Source organism: Pleurodeles waltl, chromosome 1_1 (assembly GCF_031143425.1).
Source record: "Pleurodeles waltl isolate 20211129_DDA chromosome 1_1, aPleWal1.hap1.20221129, whole genome shotgun sequence".
Classification (NCBI taxonomy): Eukaryota; Metazoa; Chordata; class Amphibia; order Caudata; family Salamandridae; genus Pleurodeles; species Pleurodeles waltl.
In genome coordinates this window covers 88,441,698-88,456,459 of record NC_090436.1, presented here as the reverse complement: position 1 = coordinate 88,456,459, position 14,762 = coordinate 88,441,698, and the positions used below count along the sequence as shown (strand labels likewise).

The window sequence follows — 14,762 nt, the reverse complement described above, 5'->3', positions numbered from 1 at the left end:
GAAAGTTCCATTAGTGTTTTAACATAACAACGTCAACTATCCTATTTGTTATTTTAATCTGGCGTTTCGCAAGTGAGAAAATGGTGCTCATGCTGCCACTTCTAAAGCTAATTATCGTACCATAAACCATTAAGAAAAGAATCAAGTTCAAGTTACAGGGCCTGAATACAGACAAACTGCAGAGTTTAGGGCTAGTTCAAGAAGCCACCCAGCTACCAAATGCAGATTCTTCATCACACATTCCACTAACGGCCAATCCCAAACTACTAGAACTGTGTGACGCCCATTCATGGCAAATTTGATTTTAACACATTGTTCATGTGCCGAAAATAGAATTGATTTCAAATTTATAGCCCTGTTGATAAAACAGTTCTTTCAAAAAATCTATTTAAATAAAGTCTTTCACAGTATAGAAAACAATGGGTGCTTGAAGTATAAAGTATTTACAAGAAAGGATTTGAAGTATGATGGCTGATCTGGCTAATGCAGGACGGCTGAGATAGCAGAAAGATAGCTCTTTAAGGTGCCCAATGCAGAGCCCTGCTGAGCAAGAGAAAGAATAACCAGAAGGACTAGGGAAAGGTGGGCCTAAAGAGGGACAACTTGTTTTTCAGCACACCATGCCACAAACCTGCCTCTGTATCAAGCATATACCAATCTTGGTGGAGGGACGCCTGGCTGCCAAGATAACATTGCAGACTTCGGGTGGAAGGTCGAAAGCTGTCAAATGTCACCTCTCAAGCTCCACAAATGAAGCGTTGACAGGTTTAGGTGGTAAACCCTTTCCTGCCGCTGCAATAGAAGATCCTCTTGAAGGGCCAGCTTGATCAGAGGAACGATGGCCATGCTGTCTCCGAGCCTCGTCCAGAGCCACAAGGATGACTTGGGCCAGGTTGTTCCCGATTGTCTTGAGAACTCTGGGCAGGAACGGTATGGGCAGAAAAACACACAGGAGGCCTGAGCTCCAATCGAGACAAAAAACATCCCTGGGCAAAAGTTGCCTTGGAAACTACAGCATGCATAATTTCTGGCATTACACTTTCTCAGCAGTGGCAAACAGATCTAACCAAGGCTCTCCCCATTGCTGAGAGAGACCTTGCATAATTACCTGAATATAACAGCTGTTCTGGGGAGCTGGGGGGCAGGAGGATAAGCCTGAAACTGCACTGTGCCCATAACTCAGATGAAAGGAAGCGCCTGAGAAGAAGTCAGGTGTGACTTCAGCACGTTTATGGAGAACTCCAGCAACTGCAGGAGGTCTGCATAGTCTGGGGATGGGCGACGACTGCCTGGGGTGGACCTGCCCTCAACAGGCATTCAATGAGATAGGGAAAGACTGGTACCCATGATCTCTGCAGATGAGCTGCAAGTACCAACATCACCTTGGTGAACACCAGAGGGGCTCTGGTAAGACAAAAGAGAGCACAGTGAACTGAAACTGCTTGTGGTCCACCGTGAAGCAAAGGTGGCTTTGGGTGGGCAGGACGGAATATGGAAGTATGTGTCCTGCAAGTCCAACGCTACCAATCAGTCTCCTGGGTCTAGGGCAGACAGAACATGAGCATGTGCATTCTGAATTTCTCATTTTCTCCTTTTTCAGGAACAAATTGAGAGGGCGCAGGTCTAGGCTAGGACGAATGCCGTTGTCCTTTTTGGGCATCAGAAATTAGCAGGCATACTGGTGTCGGTACCCTCACTATGGTTTCCTAGGCCAAGAGGGGGATGGAGGTAGTCCCTTCAGTCAATCTGAAGAACCCAGTGGTCAGATGTTATTCATTTCCAAGGGTGCAGGTGATGTACTATCCTGCCTTCCACTTTGTGTCCATGATGATCAGAGGGCAAACTAAAAAAGGTTTGGAGGCTGCGGCTGCTGAGGGGATAGTGGATTAGCTACTCGACCAATGAGGTCTGGGGGGTACCACATCCTTGGCCATGCAGAGGCTGGTTATTATGCGTGCCGTGGCTGGGCGGGTAAGGACACAGCTGGAAGCCCCTTCTGTGGACACGAAAGGTGGACTGAGATTGGCGAGGGGCTATGGATAGGTCCAAGGACCAGGCTGTAGCCCTGCTATCCTAGAAGTGCTCCTGCACTGAGTTCACCATGTCTCCCAAGAGACGAGAGCCATCAAAGGGCATGTCCATAAGCAAGGCTTGGAAATCCCCTAAAAAGCCAGTCATTCTCAGCCAGGCTTTCGGACTGTGAACTTCGCTGCATCGCTCCAGTCTGCCATAGTTTGGGTCAGTATGGTCTGGGCCTCCTCTGTAACCATGGGCAGCACCTGTGCAACCGTATCCCATACAGAATGGGAGTAACAGCCCATGGACCGCAGTGCCAGGCTGGTGGAAGAAAACATTTTCTTTCCGAAGGTGTCCAGCCTCTTGGACTCCCTATCGGATGGACAGGTAGGGAATGCGCTAGGGTTTACTCAGTGGAGGCTTGGACCACCAAGGTAGGGTAGGGTGCTGTGTGAGGAAATTGGGGTCTCCTGAAGTGAGGCAATAACGGTGGGCAGTTGTCCTGTTCTGGTATTATTCAGGGTCAAGTGACCCTTCCCATTTTTTCTCAAGTCCTAGCCCATAAGATTAGGGCTCAGGCACCGGTCTGGAGGGCAAGGATCTTCGCAGCGCTGGAGTTGGGTCATGTGATGCCCCTCCGGCTAAGTGTCGGAAATGAGAATGAAGGTGTCAGCACTGGAAAGTGTCTACATCAGGAATGGTATCAGAGAAGGTCAAGGTGGTACAACCGGCCCTGGTGCGGATAAAGCGGGCTCGTCTGTCCAAATATGAGGAGCATGGCCTCATAAAATTCGAGGAGTTGGGCGAGGTTTGTTCTGGCTCCAGGAAACTCGGGGAGCCACAGAGACAGTTCAGGCACAACTTTGGAGCCAGGCTTCAAGTGACGACGCTCCCTCGTGTGGTGACTTAGATGTTTCGCATAGGTTCTCATTATCCTAATGAGATTACTGGATTGGGGTGGCACTGGGTACAATCCCACACCATGTGACGCCTGTCGGGCCAATCCAGGTTTTTCCGGCCAATTAGCAGTGCCTCATCTTTACCCGAGAGCGGGGATGATTGTGGCAACCGGGCACATGACAGAGGGGACTCCTCTGGGGAATCATGGTTGATCAGATCTCATCCCTTTCTCTCAGTCTCACACAGGCAAAGACAAACAGAAGCAGAGGATAGTTCAATACGGTTTATTGAAGTAACTGCATCGTAGATAAAATGGCATGTATTGCGAGAAGTAGGATGAAAAACACACTAGAAGCACAATTGCGACAAGGAGAGTGAAACACAAAAACAGTCCCACCATACAGTCACTAGGAATTATATATATATATATATATATACCTATGTAAGCTATGTTAGAGCACAGCGTGATAAGCCCTTATCCGCCTTTCAGGTTCCCTCCCTTGGAAAGAGATCATCCCCTATACCTGAGCAAGGAAGCCTGTTGTCTATAAAGACACCGTCCTCATATAGGCCAGGGATTCGTCAGTCTAAGCAAGCAGCTGTAGCAAAGACGTTCAGCAATTGGCATGCAGTCGTGGTCATCTGGCTGGAATCTCCCACTAACGTGTATGGGACAGAGAAGTGTTTTCTAATAAAACCACTGATGTTCTGAAAAAATGTCCACACGTAAAGATGTGTATGTTTCTGTGAATGTCGGAGACAAAGCGTACCACTTTTGCTGGCAACCCTATCTGACTGCAACCTTGAGGAAAGCACAATGAATGCAGTACTAAGAATGTGATGCTTTCATAAGCGAAGGAACAAATAGGTAGGGAAAATAAAACAACACTGCAAATGTGGCTAATGCTAGAAAAATAAAGCAATACAGTATAAAATGGAACTAGATTAAAGTTCACAACAGCAGGCCTAGTTTGCTAAAACAACGTGTCTAAAACAAGGCTAAAATAGCTATACAACAGATGGACGGGGTGAAATCGAAGATCTCTTCGACATCTTGTTGTTATTCCTTTTTTGGGACAAACCCAACGCCCAGACGACTTAGAGTGTGACGATAATCTTAGGCTCTGCGATCTTCCTTGTCTGGGATCGAGACCGTCACTGTGTCGCACATCGAATGGCCAGGAGCTTGAGGGACTGCTCTCTCAAGGCCTTAGGGAGCATGGCGCAGCAGTGAATGAAGGTCTTTAAGTCATGGCCACTCTCAAGACACCAGAGGAAATCATGATGCCAGTATGTCACCGACATCTGTTGGTGACATGCGCCCCAGGACTTAAAGCCGGTTTTCTTAGTGGACATCCCTGCCCACACAAGGAAAAAAAGTTCAAAAATCTTTGACAAAAGTAAAAAAAAAAAAAAAAAAAAAAAAGTAAAAAAGATTACTTAAAAATTGTTTGGGGGCAGCTCTCTCCAGATTTTCCTTTTTCCTTTACTGGTGCGGAAAGAAAAGAACTGGCATCTAAATAGGCACCAGGCATGTCATTTCCGGGGGGGATGCCGCCGCCTATCAGGACTCAGAGGTACTACTCACGAAGACAATTCTGGATCCAGTCTGACACTTGGGGAATATTCTAAGGTAAGGAATCTGCGGCTAGAAGCCGCTATCAGATTAAAAAGCCTACTCTAATTACAGTGTAAACAATACACGCAGACAGATGAAAGTCAGACTTAGAAATGCATGATTTCATGTAAAAGCGCTTCAAATGTTGGCACGACAATGCCATATAAAACGGTCTTGAACAAAACTGTGATAACCTTTATTAGTAAATATTTTTTTTAATTACTTTATTAGCCTGTTGAGGGACTAACCACGACAAAGTAACTTTGCCTCGCACAGGGCACGTGGGCCTGGGAGTGAGAGGCAGGATACACAAGGCATAGCAAAGAAAGGTAGAGGGGGAAGGTTATAAGGAATGGAGAGACACTTGCCTTTAATAGCCACAATCTGCTTATTAATATCAGTCATTATGTGGAAGTTGACACTGACTGTGACATTCATTTTAATTACAGGAAAGGAGAACAACACATAAAAGTTTTCAGTTCATGCAATTAAAACCACATTTAATCTACATTGCAGATTCAGTATAAAAAGGATGGCCAAGCAGCCGCCAGGTTTTTAATAGTCATAATAATAATAATTACGCTTATATTTCATTTAGTACTATGCCATTATGTCAGTTTTCCCAGTTTTTGTTCTGCTGAATGTGTGTGATCCATTGCCAGCCACCACATTTTACCTAGTTTGTATTTTGAATGCTTTCTTCCTGCAGTTTGTACAAGGTACCCACGTTTCACCTCATGTCTGGTGACACTCCAAGCACACGTACACCTCTTGTCAAGGCCAAATAGCAAGACTCCCTAGTCTTTATTCCATCTCCTGCTTCTTCGGTCCACCACTTAACATTTCTGTATCATTATCTTACTGTATAAAGATTTCATCTGGAACAGCGCATGCACTGACGCTTGAAAGCCATTTTTAGCTTACAGTGGGCTTAGACCTGACCATTGCTTACTATTGATTAGCTTCATTGTCACTCATTTCCTTGGTTCTCTTTGGTCAGCAAATGCCAGCTTCACTTTCTCTTTATCTGTTTGCCCCTTGCCTGGACCATGGCCCAAGTACTTGTATCCTTCCACTGCTCACGCTTTCAGAGCTTTCTTCTTCGAAGTGAAGAACTCAATAAAATTACATGTGTTTGAAGGCAGTATCTCTTTAATGCTTCTACCCCATTTCGACCCTTCTGTGTTGTTGCTTGTATCTACTCATCCTTCTGTCCATCTCCACGTTGTTGCTTGCAGCATCCTGGTCTGTTGCTAGCCCCTCCCACACTGCTCCGTGTTATTGCTTGCCCCCTCTGACCCTCCTGCCCCACTCTGTGATGATACCTTCCCCCTCCCACCATGTGTTGCTGCTTGCCCTGTCCCACCAGGCTCTATCCCATTTCTTGCTCCCTTGTGCCCCAGTGCCCTATGTTTCTGTCTGCCCCTCCCATCCTATCTTGCACTGTTGCCTGCCCACTCCGATGGTTCGGTCCTACCAAAAAAAAAACAAAGCCAATCTGTCCCAACTATGCAACCTATTGGCTTAGTAAAGTTTTGACCATGTTTGACAGCATGAATTAACTTTTTTAATTTTTTTATTGCTATGTGTAAGGAAATGGCTCCCTGTTGCAGTTACCCCCCCACTTTTTGCCTGATACTGACTTGACTGAGAAGTGTGCTGGGACCCTGCTAACCAGGCCCCAGCACCAGTGTTTTTTCACCTAAAATGTACCATTGTTTCCACAATTGGCACACCCCTGGCACACAGATAATTCCCTTGTAAAAGGTACCAGTGGTGCCAAGGGCCCTGTGACCAGGGAAGGTCTCTAAGGGCTGCAGCATGTGTTGTGCCACCCTTAGGGACCCCTCACCTAACACATGCACACTGCCATTGCAGATTGTGTGTGTTAATGGGGAGAAAAAGGCAAAGTCGACATGGCATCCCCCTCAGGGTGCCATGCACACAAAATACTGCCTGTGGCATAGGTGAGTCACCCCTCTAGCAGGCCTTACAGACCTAAGGCAGGGTGCACTATAACACACGTGAGGGCATAGCTGCATGAGCAATAGACATTGTAAGTACAGCATGGCCATATTAAGTTTATGGTCTGGGAGTTTGTCAAAAACAAACTCCACAGCTCCTTAATGGCTACACTGAATACTGGGAAGTTTGGTATCAAACTTCTCAGAATAATAAACCCACACTGATGCCAGTGTTGGATTTATTAAAAAATGCGCACAGAGGGCATCTTAGAGATGCCCCCTGTATTTTACCCAATCCTTCAGTGCAGGGCTGACTGGTCTGTGCTAGCCTGCTGCTGAGAGACGAGTTTCTGATGCCCTGGGGTGAGAGCCTTTGTGCTCTCTGCGGCCAGAAACAAAGCCTGCACTGGGTGGAGATGCTTAACACCTCCCCCCTGCAGGAACTGTGACACCTAGCAGTGAGCCTCAAAGTAGCCAGAGTTAACCCCCCTGAACCCCCACAGTGACGCGTGCAGAGGAAATCCAGAGGCTCCCACTGACCGCGACCGCCTGTAACAAGGGACTCGATGCCTGGAACCAACACTGCACCCGCAGCCCCCAGGACCTGAAAGAACTGAATTCCAGTGCAGGAGCGACCCCCAGGCGATCCTCTGCCTAGCACAGGTGGTGGCTACCCCGAGGAGCCCCCCCCCCCCCCTGTGCCTGCCTGCATCATTGAAGAGACCCTCGGGTCTCCCCATTGCTTTCAATACAAAACCCGATGTCTGTTTGCACTCTGCACCCGGCCGCCCCTGTGCCGCTGAGGGTGTTCTTTCTGTGCCTACTTGTGTCCCCCCCGGTGCCCTACAAAACCCCCCTGGTCTGCACTCCGAGGACGCGGGTACTTACCTGCTGGCAGACTGGAACCGGGGCACCCCTGTTCTCCATTGAAGCCTATGTGTTTTGGGCACCTCTTTGACCTCTGCACCTGACCAGCCCTGAGCTGCTGGTGTGGTACTCTTGGGGTTGCCTTGAACCCCCAACGGTGGGCTACCTTGGACCCAACTTTGAACCCTGTAAGTGTTTTACTTACCTGTGAACTTAACATTTACTTACCTCCCTCAGGAACTGTTGATTTTTGCACTGTGTCCACTTTTAAAATAGCTTATTGCCATTTTTGTCAAGACTGTACATGCTATTGTGATTATTCAAAGTTCCTAGAATACCTGAGTGAAATACCTTTCATTTGAAGTATTACTTGTAAATCTTGAACCTGTGGTTCTTAAAATAAACTAAGAAAATATATTTTTCTATATAAAAACCTATTTGCCTGGAGTAAGTCTGAGTGTGTGTTCCTCATTTATTGCCTGTGTGTGTACAACAAATGCTTAACACTACCCTCTGATAAGCCGACAGCTCGACCACACTAACACAAAATAGAGCATTAGAATTATCTCTTTTTGCCACTATCTTACCTCTAAGGGGAACCCTTGGACTCTGTGCACACTATTTCTTACTTTGAAATAGTATATACAGAGCCAACTTCCTACACTATGTCTCTGCCAATGCTGGCCGCATCATATCATTGATAGGGATGAACCTGCAAGTGCGTGTGGTAGCACATGTGTTTCGCTTGTGAGACTCTGCGGTGTACAGTAAAGGGCCTGGAGTCCGCCTGTTGCTTACCAATTGTTGGCGTGCGTGGCACTCTTCTTTACACTCTCATAATTAGCCACTGTAGGCCAAGCATCATTTCCGTTCCTCTGTGTGGAACAAAGACCAAGCAGATTGATTCAACTAAATCACTGCCAAGCCGCTGCTCCTAATGTGACTGAGGAACTATTTTGTTCTTTTTTAACTTCTAGTGCCCTGCAAACAGAAGACTTTTGAAAGGCAAAAACGTGCCCAGGAGGACAAACAAAATTGAAAAGTTTTATTTTGTATAGCCAACTTATATTTTGCAAGTTGTATTTTCTCACTTTGCAATCATGTTTTCTTTTGTTTTTGCTTGTGGGTGCAGTTATCAAAAGATGGTGATTATCTTGTTCTAAATATTCCAAAGCAACTTTGTTTCTTTATTATGTGTAATTTCTGAAATTACGCCTTAACACATAATCATGTACTACACCCAAATCAACCCCACACCAATACAAACCACTCACTACAATCCTCCCAACAAACCCCAATTTACTCTGGCCCACTCCAATCCAAAACCATCTGGCCCAATCCGCCACACTCCAATCCGCCACACTCCAATCCGCCACACTCCAATCCGCCACACTCCAATCCGCCACACTCCAATCCGCCACACTCCAATCCGCCACACTCCAATCCGCCACACTCCAATCCGCCACACTCCAATCCGCCACACTCCAATCCGCCACACTCCAATCCGCCACACTCCAATCCAAAATACGTCTCATTCCAATCTAAAATAATATGCCCTGCTCCAATCCACCACACTTCAACCCAATTCACGCCTCACATGCAATCCACCCCACACCAATCCACCCTAATACAATCTGCCCCACTCTAGTCTGCCCCACTCCAATCTAAAACAATCTGCCCCATTCCAATCCAAAACAAACTGACCCACTCCAACCTGCACCACTCCAATCCAGGTTACCCTACTCATCCCAACCCACCCCACTCCACTCCACTCCAATCCAGTCCACCCCATACCCATCCAGCCAAATCCAATCTAACCCACCCCAATTCACTTCACCCCAATCCACCCTCCCCACTCCACTCTACTCTACCCCCATCCCACTCCAATCCAACCCACCCTACTCCAGTCCAACACACACCACTCCAACCCACCCACTCCAATCATGTCCACTGCTACCCAGTCCACCTCACTCGACTCCAGTCCACCCACACCAACCCAACCATCCCACACCAATACAATCCACTTTAATCCACGCCCTCTGGTCCATCAGTCAATATTAATCTACCCTACTACAGTCCAATCCACCCCAATACAAACCACCTCAATCTACCCCACTCCAATCCACCCTCTCCAAATAATCCACCCCACTCCAATCCAAACCAACCCCACACCATTCCACTCCACCCCGATTGAATCCACCACACTCAATCTAGTCCACCCTGCCCAACCCATCCACCCAACTCAATCTGATCCACCTCTCGCAATTCAGTCCATCCCATTAAATCCGATCCACCCCACTCCAGTCCACCCCACTATGTTCCAATTCACCCCACGCCAGTCCACCCCACCCCAATCCATCCCAAACCACCCCACCCCAATCCCTACAGTCCACCCCAATCCACTGCACCCCATCTTAATTACACTCCACCCCACCCCAGTCTAATCCACACTATTCTATCCCAGTTCAGTCCACACTCCAGACCCATTCATCCAGCCTACCCTACTCCAATCCACCCCACACCAATCCAGTCCATCCATTATAATCTACCACACCCCATCCCAGTTCAGTCCACCCCACCCACACCACCACACTCCAACACACCCAATCCATCCCACTACAGCCCACCACACCCCAATCCACCCCACCCAATTTCAACCCACCCCATCGCAGTTCAGTCCACCCTACCCCCATCCCAGTTCAGTCCACTCCAATCCAATCCACCCTGGTCCAGTCTAATCCACCCCTCTCCAATCCAGTGAATCCAATCCACCCCACTCCAGTCTAATCAACCTCACTCCAATCCAGTCCACCCCCAGCCCTATCACTTCAATGTAAACCACCCACACCTAATCTAATCCACCACAATCCAATCCAGTTCTGCCCACTCTACCCCAATCCACCCCACTCTACTCCAATCCATCCCACTACCTCAGTCCACTCCATCCTATTCCACTACACTCTACAATACTATCTTCCAATGAACTCTACTCCCCCCTACAACTGTATGACACTCCAACAAATCCCTCTATGACACTCTGCACCACTAACTTTTAGCCATGCTGAACAGTAACCACACTAGTATACAACATGGCAAAACACATTGCCAAAGTCGATAGCTCTTGTATAGGTGAGATCTACTTGCTTTGCCAATGCTTGATTTCATTGCGGGAAGAGGCGGAGGAATTTACACTCTCTTCCACCCACACCGTACTCCCTTCTGTTATGTTTCCAGCCAGCTATTTATAAAAAAAAAAAAAAACACAAAAAAACACAAAAGCTCTGCATCACAGTGCTTTTTTTTAATATAAACTTTCACCCATGTTGCTGTGCAACCTGGCTAAAAACACTGACAAAGCCAATAGTTCACACAGGTGACACCTATTAACTTTGCTGACGCTCGATTTATCTCTGCTTTCTAAAACATTTGTCACTTTTTTTCTATCTTTCTCTGGGTCAAAGACAGACGATGATAAATAAACACTGTTCCACAAAAATGAGTGCTGGTACCCACCACATGCACCAACAGGCACAAATTAGGCACTGGCTGGTGCTCTTCAATGCATGATTTAAAGTCTGTGCAAGATATATGGTGCTGAATGACAGACCGCAAAGGTGCAATTTTACAGTGAAATCTGCAAAACCTGACCAGAGCGAAAAAAACTTTATACTGACTCAACGGTGCACAAAAGTAACAAATGGAACAACCATTCACCTCACATTCTCTTGAAATCTTTACACACAGTCTAATATGTGGATGAGATGCTAGACTTCCCACTATCACAAGTAATACAATATTGTTAGTGACAATCTGCGTGAAGCTCTCAAACTATATTGAAGAATGGCATTAGTATGATTTTGTTATATAAAGTGTTTACTGGCATCCTGATGCTGAGAAAGAAACATGGGTACAAATTTGGGGAAGTTTAAAACCATTAGTCTGAAAACAAAAGTCTTCAATGATTTCCTCTAAGTTAAATGGTTGGAGTTAATGCAGAGCGAGGTAGTGATTTCCAGACCCACACAGCTAAAAAGGAGACAGACCAACCACCAGACTTAGCCTGAAAACCTTGGCTAAGGCCAATAAACAAGAAGAAGCAAAGCGTATAGCACAAGCGGGAGTGATCAGGCTGTGTAGACACTGGGTTGTTGCCATAAATGCAATTATGGCAGATACTCTTGAATGTGACTGGCTATAGGGAGCCAATGTGCTTAAGGTGCTATGACGTGGGTGCTCATTGAAGAAGTCCTAAAAGGAGGCCTCGCTGCTAGACTTTGAATAAGTTGAATCTTTTGAAGCTGGTATCTGGGAACAGTCAGATAAAGTGTACTGCAGTAATTAAGGCGCAATCCCACAATAGCCAAATGACCAGGAATCCCACATCAGTGCGAAGATAAGGAAAGTTCCTTCCTCAAGAGACTAAGAAGGAAAAAGCAGGAAGAGGTAAGATTTACAATTTGTGCTAAGCAGTGTAACGTATCATCAAAGACAAAGCCTAGTTTGTGGAAAGAGGATTTGGGCAAGAGAACAGTTAAGTGGGCCACCAATCTCGGGACCAAACCGTAGTAGAACATCTAATAATAAGAATTTGTCTTATCTGAATTAGGCTTCACTAGATTCTTTTGCATCCATAATGCTACAGCACTCAAGCATGGCAAGAAGTTATTTTTATCTGTGTGTAGATTCCAAACCAATCTCTTAATAATTTGTATTTTGGCATTGGCCACAACTTCAAGATTGAACGCTCTGATGAGATTTGCTAGCTAGGCAAAATACACAATAAATAGCTTTTGGCTCAAAGAGGAACTGTAAGGAAGTCTTCAAAATGTTCAGAGGAAGAGGGATTAGACAGCACCTGGGCACATCCAAGCAGGAAAGAGCTAATCTAAGCAGTTCATCCATCAACTTTTAGTTTTTCTCAAAGATTATCAATTTCTATAAGGCTTTTGAGACGCGCATAGATAGTATAAGAGGAACACAGAGAATTACCCTGGTTCACAGGAAAATACTTATGATGTACACTAGCTGCACTTTATAGAAGTGCAGAAATGGTAAGAAATGCATCTTCTTACTATGGGTCCCAAATCCACAACCCACACAGAAGCAAAAAACTGCAGAAATTTGCTTTAGTAGCGTTGAAATCAGAAAGTCTTTAACTTGTGTTTGGATGTTTCCAGTCTCCCCTTGATAAACGCATAGGCATGGAGGTTGAGAAAGAAAAATGCACAAACGTTGAGGTATTGAAGGAAAAAAGCTTGTGCAAAAAAGGTATGCAGACTCAAGGGAGTAAAAAGAACAGAGCATGGCCTATGGCAGGCTACTGCAACCTAATAACCCTAAACTGAAGGAAGGTGGAGAGAAAAAGCAGCAGAAAAAGTCTCAAAGGACCCTACAATAGGGTTTAGGTCCAGCTAAAAATTTGCTGAGAATGAGACATCAGGTTCCAGTTAACACCAATGAGTGAAAAAAGATAACCTGCACATGTATGAGCAGAAACAAGACAACAACCTCCTGGAAAACAATGGGCCAGTCAGTTCCAGTACAACCTTGTGGGACGCATACAAATCAGTCATGAGAGGGAACTTGATAGCCCATAAATTTGGGAAACGGAAAGAGCATGAGAAAAACCAGAGGGAACCAGAAGAACAACTGGTAAAGGTGGAGGTTAAATATATAGCTACACCCAATAAAGAAGGGTCATCACACTTGGAAGTACTCTAAGAGGAGTACAGGGCCCAGGTCAGTTAGGAGGCGAGAGGACTCCTCCGGAATATACCAGCTCGATTCTATTAAGTGGGCAACAAAAAGCCGGAAATCTTCTAGCCTAGCTAGCCCACATGGACAAAAGACAGATGGCTACACAGAGTGTACAGACAAGACAGGAGTCTGACGGAAATGGCAGGTGGGATCACCCAGGCCTTTGCCGATGACCTTAGTTTACTGTATCAATGCAAGAGAAAGTTGGAACGCAGAGACCTGACCACTTTTGAGGGTGACCTTGCAGTGCCATGACTGGGAAAAGATGTGAGGACAACCCTGGAGAGAGATTACAGAAACCGAGAAGTCTGAAGCTGTGACCCAGTTGCACAGCTGGAAAGCCCTGGGCCCCAATGGGATCCCAGTTGAATACTATAAATGTGTGAAATCCAAAATAATGTGGCCACTTAAGGTCACACCCGAAGTGGCCTTAAGTCTCACTAGCTAGGGACTGGAATTAAACTACCATACTGCTTTATCTATAAAAAAAGAAACCACAGGATGAGTGTGCCTCTTTTTTTTTTTTTTTACCTTCTTTATTGAAAAGAAACAAGAACGATACAAGATGGGAGAACATAGTAGCATTTGATGTAGAGGCCCTTTGTGGGGCCCTCTCCATGGACACTCCAGGAAGTGGGGCATGGGGATGCAAAGGAGATTGGTCAGGGTATGGGGGAGCCAAGTAGTGGGTCAGAAGGCACCCCGGGGCAGCGAGTGGGGTCAAAACAGTGGAAAGGGTGCGGATCAGAGGCCACAGAAAAAGGTTTTCTGCATGTTCAGGAATCTGGTCGGTGAGTCTAACAATGATCCGCACAAAAGCAGTCACTTTGAACAATTCTCAAAGCCAGTCCTCTGATGTTAGACAAGATGGTGATCTCCAAAGTCTCGGGGACGCAGATCTTGTCAGTGGCCAGGGTTTTAGCCAACCACCTGGACTGTTGGTTCATGGTGGTTGGACATTTGACAAAGTCATGGAGGAGAGTAGTCTGTGCTTTCAATGCCACAGCAAGAGGTACTGTCTGTCTAATTGCTGAGGTGACGGAGGATCAGTAGGCTGAAAGAACAGGGCATTCCCAGAGGAGGTGAACAATGTCCCCCACCACTGAGCCACTACAGAGCCAGAGAGGTGACAAATGCCAATGATGCTGTACCTTGAAATAATTAAAAATGAGACAGACCTCCCTGAGACACTTATGGTTGGTGAGCAGATCTCCCCGTTCGGCCTTCGAGTATGTAACCTGCAACCTGTCCGTCTACCATTCCCACTGAGAGCCCAGATAGGTGCCCCACTTCCGGAGGTAATTCATCCCTGGTGAAGGGGACAGGCCTAGCAGGAGAGAGCGCAAGGCATGACGAAGACAGTGCTGCAAACACCGGCAGTCCCAAAAGTGGCTCAGGGGGAGGCCATACCACTCTTAAGCCTCTTCAAAGGATATGTAGGCCATCTCCTTGACCAGGTCGGAGAGGGGGAGACCCTTGGATTCGAGCGTTGGCCAGTTGGCTCCAACCTCCAATCAGTAAAGAGGTATTACACCACAAAGGGCCTGTGCATAAACAGTGGGGTGGATCCTTAGCAATTGGCGAGTCTTCCACCATGCCTGGAATGTGGTGGCCAGAACAGGATGGGATGTAATCAGTCT

The 14,762-nt window shown here is 46.5% G+C and overlaps 1 protein-coding gene and 1 long non-coding RNA gene across 3 annotated transcripts in view; one reads left to right on the top strand and one right to left on the bottom strand.

Annotated features, from left to right (window-relative positions):
• KIAA1328 (KIAA1328 ortholog) overlaps positions 1–14,762 on the bottom strand; it is a 665,562-nt gene that overhangs the window by 330,164 nt on the left and 320,636 nt on the right. The window lies entirely within an intron of this gene.
• Positions 1–14,762, top strand: part of LOC138268385 (uncharacterized) — an 81,754-nt gene that overhangs the window by 15,764 nt on the left and 51,228 nt on the right. The gene's annotated exons all lie outside the window — the stretch shown is intronic.